An 8,015-nucleotide genomic window follows, 5' to 3' on the forward strand; every position below is an offset into this window, starting at 1 on the left:
TTTCTTTTTGTCTTTTGCTTCCTGGTCTGGGCACATTTGGATCTAAACACTTAGCTTTGTAACAAAATGTGGACTAGTTTGTGTCATGCTGGGCCACTGAAGAGGCACTCTGCAACCTAAGTGGTGCACAGAGGTGCCCATGGCCAAGACCCCGTGCAGCAGTGCCCACTGGAAGCCACTGGTTGTCTTGGTGATGGGTACACTGCACAGGGTGAGCCCAGACAGGTTGGCTTACCCTGGTCTTGTTGTCACTAGGCATCACCTCCAAGTCATGTCAAGCTATTTTTAATACAATCTCTGCTGCAGCCAGGGCAGGCAGCAAAGTCAGGGATGTGGCACACTTCGACCGTGCATGTGAACAGTGCCTTCCCAGACAGGATCTCAAGGCAGATCACCTGAGTTGTAGTTGGGCACAGGGAGGGACAGCAGAGCACCAGGCCTGCCACTCCCATTGCTGCCCACCACTGGAGAAACAGGCAGTGATAGAGGTGGCCTGTCTAGTGAGCTGCCACTGGGGAAGACTTGAGGTGTGCAGACGTGGATTTCTAGTAGGGAGGAAGGAGCAGAGGCACCTGTTCCTCTTAGGCAGAATTTGGGGGTGGGTTGAACCCTCCACTGCAGCTCTCTTACTCCCTGCCTGTGGCCTGCTTGTGAGAGGTGACAGCCTAGAAATGAGACAGTAAAGCCACTCTGGGGATGTCCTGTCTCTCAGAGGTGCTCTTAAGACTGCTTAGAAAGTGGTATGAGCATACACACCATTATAATAACTATGGTATAAGTTCCTACATAAAATAGAGGAGAATGTGGCTCCATTAGGTGTGTGTTGGGTGTGAGCCAGTGGTTCTCAGCCCCTACTGTGTATGTGCAGCTGCCCACTGATAGCTGCTCATCTTTTGCAATTTATATCCATGCCTTGAGTCAGGAAGGTTATCACACTGCCTCACAGTGGCTGTTACAAGCCATTTCCCTTGAGGAAATGGTTACCTCTGAATAGACATGGACACACAACACCTTCACCAGTGTAATTACCACTGCTATGTATTTCGACCTGCTTGTCCCTGCAGTATTCCTACACAAGATTCAAACAAGTTACACAAATGTAGGGCTGTACATCTTGTGGTTTCTTGTCTACACCAGCATAAGGCAGGTGACTGATCAATGCATCCTATATGTCTGATCCCCATAAAAATTCATTTTTCTAATGCACTGCTACAGGGGTATATGGTAGCACAGAGTGCTAGGCAGAAAGAAGTTAAAAGCTTCTACAGATCTATGGCTTAATACAGTAGTTTCCAAACTGTGGTACATGTACCACTGATAGTACAAATGGACATGCTGGTTAGATTTTCACCTGAACAAGTCTTATTGTATTTAGTCTGGGGTACAGCAGGGGTTTCCCCTGCCCCCAGCACCTTTTATTTGTGCTGTTGAGATACTTGTGCAGAGACTGAGGTGGGCTACAGTCATTAAGAGGGGTCATAGATTTCATAGATTTCTAGGGTCGGAAGGGACCTTGTAGATCATCGAGCCTGACCCCTTACTCTAGGCAGGAAAGAGCATGGGGGTTAAATAACCCCAGCTAGGTGCCTGTCTAATCTTTTCTTGAATACCTCCAAGGTAGGAGAAAGCACCACCTCCCTTGCAAGCCCATTCCATATTTTGGCAACCCTCACCCTAAAGAATTTCTTCCTTATGTCCAATCTAACTCTACTCTCCTTTAGTATGCAGCCGTTATTCCTAGTAACCCCGAGGGTCCCAGTGCCAGGTGGAAGACAGTAAGAAGTGAAAGAAGTATTGTATATGGATGATATCAATGTCACGGTAAGGGACAGATTGTGCCATACCACTTTTTTTTGGAACAAGTCTGGAACAGGCCTGGCCATGCCACTGCGCCTGGCGCTGCAGTAGCAAGAGGGGAGCTCCTGCTGGACCTCGGCTTGGGGCCATGTTGGTGGGACAGGGAGGAATTAAACCCCCTCCCTGGCCAGGTCTCTCCAGGCTACTAATGGGGCTGGCCAGGCCCCTCCCACTGGAGCAGCAAGGGAGAAATGCCTGGCAGGTCCTGCTGGTGGGACAGGGGAGGGTGAAGTGGAATAAAACTCTTCCCTGCTCCCTTCCAGAGCCAGCGTCTGGCCAGGCCCCCACCCCTGCCTGTCCCTTCTCTGGCTGGGGAGCAAAGGGGCAGGGCCAGCCCTGCTTGGCTGAAGCAGAGAGCACAATTCAGCCCAGAGAGCATGCTGGGATGCTGGGGGATTCTGGTTTAACTTAAGCCAGGAAGAGGTCTGGGACAGAAATTGCATAAACCTGTTTGAGCTCCATCAGTTAAGTCTGATACTGCATTCAACCAGGTTTATCTCAAACTGGTTTTGGCCATTTTGAAACTGGTTTATGTGCACTGCACTTATGCTCTGTTACAGGTTTAAACCAGTTTCTGATCACTTAAACCGGTCTGTGTGTAACTTCTGTCCTTAGCCCTCAACATTATTTCTAAATCACAGATTTATTTTTTACCATGCTTGATATTTACTCAGTAGTTGGACTGAATGTTTAAAGGAGCCTCTGTTACTTTTAAATATATGAGCCAGTAGTTACACTGTCTTCCAGTTCTTTGATGGATAGGAACATGACAGCTGTGGGTAACCAGAGCACTTGCTACCTAGATAGTAATAATGACAATGGATTGAATTTTCAGGGGAGCTAAAGGGAGATCATAACACAATCAGACACTTTTCCTCAGTAGAGTCCAGAAAGCTTTAAGAAAATGAAGCCGGCACCATTATCTCTATCTTGTGGATGGCAAAACAGGCACAGAGAACTGGAGCAACTTGGCCAGGTCACAGATTTCCTTTGCCATAGGCTTGGAAATGTAGCCCAGGTCTACAGGGCCCGACCTCCCCAGGCATGACATCCTCTTTCTAACATGCTGAGGTCACAGTGACTTCTGCAAATAAGGGATATCAGCACTTGGACAATAAAAATGTCATAAAGAAGGATATTGTTTATCTACTGACAGTAACATTTTTAGAGAATGTGTCATGCTGCACTGACCACTTTCCTCAAAGCATCCTTCACCTCCTTGTTCCTCAAAGCACAGATAAAGGGTTTAGCACTGGAGTGACGATAGTGTTTAGTACATGGACAGTTTTGGTCAAATCAAGTGACTCCTTTATGGAAGGCTTGACGTGCAAGAAAATGGTGGAGCCATTCCAGATAATCATGACAATCAGATGAGAAGAACAAGTAGAAAAGGCCTTTTGTTGACCTTTGGCTGATGGGATGCTCAATATGGTGGAGATGATGTAAATGTAGGATACCAGAGTTATTGTGCATGAGCCCAGGATGACAATAAATGAGATGATGAAGGCCACCAGCTCCACTGACACTGTGTGTCAGTGCAGGAGAGAACTATCCATGGAGCTGTCACAAAAGAAATGATTAATGATATTACATCCACAGAAGGACAGCCTGGAGATCAAATATGCTGGGGCAGAAATAGCTACAAAGCCACAGAGCCAAGAGCCAGCTGAGCAGACAAGGTGCCATTCATAATGGAGCTATAGTGCAGTGGGTAGTATATGGCCAAATACCGGTCATAGGCCATGACAGCCAGGAGGAAATACTCTGTACTCCCAGGGAGAAAACAAAGTACATCGGTAGGAGGCAGCTAAGGAAGGAGATTGCCTGACTTTTCTCCAAGAGGACAGCCAGGGCCTTAGGGACACAAGCTGTTGTGTACCATATTTCCAGGAAAGAGAGGTTGCAGAGAAACCAGTACATGGGTGTGTGTAATTGTGGGTGAGTTCTCACTAAGAGTATGATGGAGACATTTGCTGTCACTGTCAGGATGTACATGAAGAGGAAGAGCATGAAGAGGGAGACCTGGAAATAACAATTGCCAGGGAATCCTTGGAGGATGAAAACATACGGACTGCTCTGGTTCCCCCTCTCTGCACTGGCTGTAACATTCATCTGTCAAGTCACAAGACACAGTAAGGGATACAACTGAATATTATCCAATACATTGCTAAATGTGAAATATATTTGTCACGGGCGGGGTCCTACAGGAGGGCCGTGATCTTCTTAAGGCCCCCTCTTCCTTGCCAAGTCGGCCCAAGGGCATCCTTTAATTCTCGTCTGCCACGTCTTTGCTGTTAGATAAAGTTGGGAGGCTGCCTTACGTCTCCTTGGGCACGGCTAGTTGGGACCTCCATCCCCGTGGTTTCCCGGACTCTCCGGGGGTCTCTCTGCATGATGGGTGCTTCCCAGGCACCCTAGCCTTATGGGCTGTGCGTGGCTCCAGCCACCCCTGATAGCACGCCCCAAGCCTCGCAGATGGACTAGACATTGGTCTGTCAAAATACCATCGCCCTCTCCTCTGGGGCCTTCTCTGTAGCGTTGCCCTCTCCTCTGGGGCCTTCTGTGCACACTTCGGGTCTTCTAGGTTGAGCCACCCTTCGCTCAGGCTCACCGCATTTCTACCCCCTTTCTCCAGGGCTGACCGCACTGCTACCCCCTCTCTCTGGGGTTTACTGCAGTACTCTGCCCTTCTCCGGGGTTTACCGCAGCACCATGCCCGCACTGGGGCTTCCCAATAGTACCCCTTTCCCGGGGCTTGCCACGCCCACACTGGGGCTCTCTCAATAGCGAAGCCCCAGCCCCTGGGGCTCTCCGCGCCCACACTTGGGCTTCTCAAAGTTGTCCCCTTCCTGGGGCTCACTGTGCCCAACTTGGGCTTCCTAATAATGTTGCCCCCTTTCCAGGGCTCACCTTGCCCAACTTGGGCTCCTCAATCACATGGCCCTCTCCTGGGGCTCGCCATACCCACACTGGGGCTTCTCAAACGCCCCTCTCTGAGGCTGGGGTCTAAGCATCCTGTAAGCTGCGCCCTAACTGGCGCTGGGGCCCCCACAACGCTGTGGGTTCCCCGAGGCCTCTTCCAACCCCTAATAGCCTTTCCCAAACCACCGGTGTAACAACATAACAACAAAACAAACACAAGCCTCTTGGCTACAACTTAACTTAAGGCTGCCTGGCTATAACCATGCTGCTAACACATCTCCGAGCTGCCATCCTTTACTCTGCTAGAGCGGTTCCTACAGCACTCGCATCTTAGCTCCAGGAGCTCCTGCCCCTCTAGCTGCTGGCAGGGAACTGCTAGCCTGACCTTAGCCCCTGGGCCTTATGAGGGCCAGGCCCAGCCCCTTCCAGTCAGCTGACTTCCTGGTTGCCCCTGGCAACCCCCAGCTGTGCTCGTTACTCCCTGCCAGGGCTCTCTCCCTGGCAGTTTCCACTCTCTAGCAGCAGAGCACCAAGGTGCCCTGCGACAATATTCAATAACATACTCTTTAAAATTATATGTATCCTTTTGGAACAAGCTTATGAAACACCGTCATCTATTGTTCTCTCCTCTCTTATAACCTCTAGACATAACTCAATGTGACTTGGGCTCCCCCAGGAGCTCAGATAACACTGCAACAATCATAGGGAGAGAGTTTTAAAAGAACTGAATGGGTTGGGGTTTTTTTGATGCTGCTGATGATGAAATTAAATAGAGAGAGACTGAAAACCAGAGGGATATGAAAATACACATGGATACACATATGCAGGCAGAGGGTGTCAAAAGAAAGGGGTGAATGTATGCATGTGTGTGGAGAGAAAGAGAGAGGCTAAAGTTAAGTTTTAGGCTTTCAAAGAGTCCTAAGAGAGTTAAGCACCTGAATGCTTCTCACATTTTGAGAATTTGATACCTGGTTCTCTTAAGTTCTTTTGACAAGCCTAGACTGAATAGAAATGGACACTTAGCCCAAAGAGAAAAATTATTATAGAAGTTCAGTTCAGCTCCCTTGAGATTAATACACTGCACATTCAGTTGGTACAAATCAATGTAGCTATGTTGAAACAAGTGGGACAAATATTCCTTTCCTGTATAAAAGTGCAGCTCCATTTACATCACTTGAGGATCAAAACAAAGATAACTAATTTGGCATGCACCAGAATGATGCTTTCTAGAAACAATTGTAACAGGAGTGTCTAAGTACTACTGTAATATTTGTAAACAAGAAATTGTGGGAATAGGATACAAAAAAAAAAAAAAAAAAGACGTTGCAGTGGGCAACAGAGATTGAACAGAATGCAACAAAATAAAGTAACCCACAATATTAAATACTACAAAGAAGATAAATTAGTGATAGCTGCTCTTTCCCATAAAATGTTTGAACTAATAATAATATAAACTATGTTATGATGATGTTCATGATGTTGTTTATAATAATTATAATTATGATGATGATGATGTAATTACCCTTTGGAACTCATCACTACCAGTTATTAAAAGAATCCAGCCCTTGGCAGAATTTAAAGGAAAAGAAAATGATATAGGTAATGATAGGTAATCCATAGGAACTTACTTTTGAATTTTTATACATATTTTATGTTTGTTATTATCAAAGAAAGCCAAGAGAGAAGTGATGTATCCAGTTAGAAGAGAAAAGGAGGAGAGAAATGAAGAGAAATAGATGAAAAGATGGAATGAAAGAAAGAAATGCACATCTAGAAATACAAAGAATCAAAGAGAAGAATATTGACACACACCCCAAGATAAAAATCAAGATAAAAAGACAAAAACAAGAGTGGTATGGCCAGGGATAGATGACAAGAAAGGTAGGGAGGTCTGTACAGGGTTAAAGAAAACAAAAAGCGAATGACAGAAAGTGATAAGAGGGGGTGGGTGAACAGAGACAACAGAAAGGAAGATGACAGTGAGAAATGAAATTTGTTACACAGATAGTTGTATAGACAAGTAGAAAGATGGAATCACTGGATGTTAACAGATTTCTCTTTTCAAATCAGATTTAATTGCAAGTCAGTTAAAAGCCGAGTATCTTAACACAGGGTCACAAAGACCAACTTGGAGGACCCACAGGAAGCTCTCTCAGATACGTTCTCTGAACAGCCCAATACCTCACAAGCTGAAGTACCTGCCACTTACCTATGGAATAAGGACATGACTCCGACATGTGCATCTTTCCTATATGTCCTTGAGCCCCTGGGAAAGAATCTCTGGGGTGACTGTGAATACTGTGTGCATGTGAGGACGTCCAATCAATTTGTAGCTAAGCAAATACACTTTCATTCCACTTTGATTTGAACTCTGAAGCTCTGAAGTCAGAACTTGTTTATTGTATCTCACCATCTAAGTCGACAAACAGAGACTGTATTCGTCCTAAGAGAAACTGTATTTTCCTGGGACAAAGTGCATTCATATGGCCATCCATTTCCCATGTCCCAAGGCAAAGCCCAAAAAATGGATCCAGGACAAGAGGCAGTAACAGCTTCTTCTGGGGTATTGCAAAGTGTATCTCAGGGCATCATCCTGGGGCAAGTGCCCAAGTTGGTCCTCTAGACACCACTTCTGCCCCGATCTCAGGCCATCATCAACTTGGGGCAGCTGCTGCAGGCCTGGTGTTAGAACCCGACTGCCAAAAAGTAACAGGACCCAGGCAGTTTTGCCCACCTATTAATTGTCCTGAATGGTGAATTTGCAGCAATTTCATGTTCACCAGCCACTTAAGGTTAGCATCAGAGTCAGGTCCATCTGAACAACCATGGACCCGTTCACCCACCAGGAAGATCTACTCATTGGGGGACCTGCCCACCCATCCAATCGTTCATCCACCGAGTTAAGGTCCACTTTGGACACCCCTCTATTCATCCACCCATCTACTGATCCTTCAGCAGTGGTCCCACCATTATTGTCCAGCGCCATTTGCAAGGGCAACACCAACTGGGCCCAGGAGGAGGCAGTGGATCTCCTCACTATTTGGGAAGCGGTTGAGAGCCAGTATGGACTCCATTCAAGCCACCAAAAACTAGCAGCCTTTGAATGGGTCACTGCAGAAATGGCAGCCCATGGACAGAACCATGGTTGGGCTCATTGTTTCTGCAAGTGCCAGGTACTGAGGCAGTGATTCATGAAAACATGGCATGCCAACTGTGTTTCCATTACATGCATGGTG

At 46.8% G+C, this 8,015-nt stretch overlaps 1 pseudogene; it reads right to left on the bottom strand.

Moving 5' to 3' along the window:
• Positions 1 to 3,083: 3,083 nt before the first annotated feature.
• LOC132251805 (olfactory receptor 6F1-like) lies at positions 3,084 to 3,969 on the bottom strand (annotated as a pseudogene).
• Positions 3,970 to 8,015: the final 4,046 nt, after the last annotated feature.

Source organism: Alligator mississippiensis, chromosome 7 (genome assembly GCF_030867095.1).
Source record: "Alligator mississippiensis isolate rAllMis1 chromosome 7, rAllMis1, whole genome shotgun sequence".
Taxonomy (NCBI): Eukaryota; Metazoa; Chordata; order Crocodylia; family Alligatoridae; genus Alligator; species Alligator mississippiensis.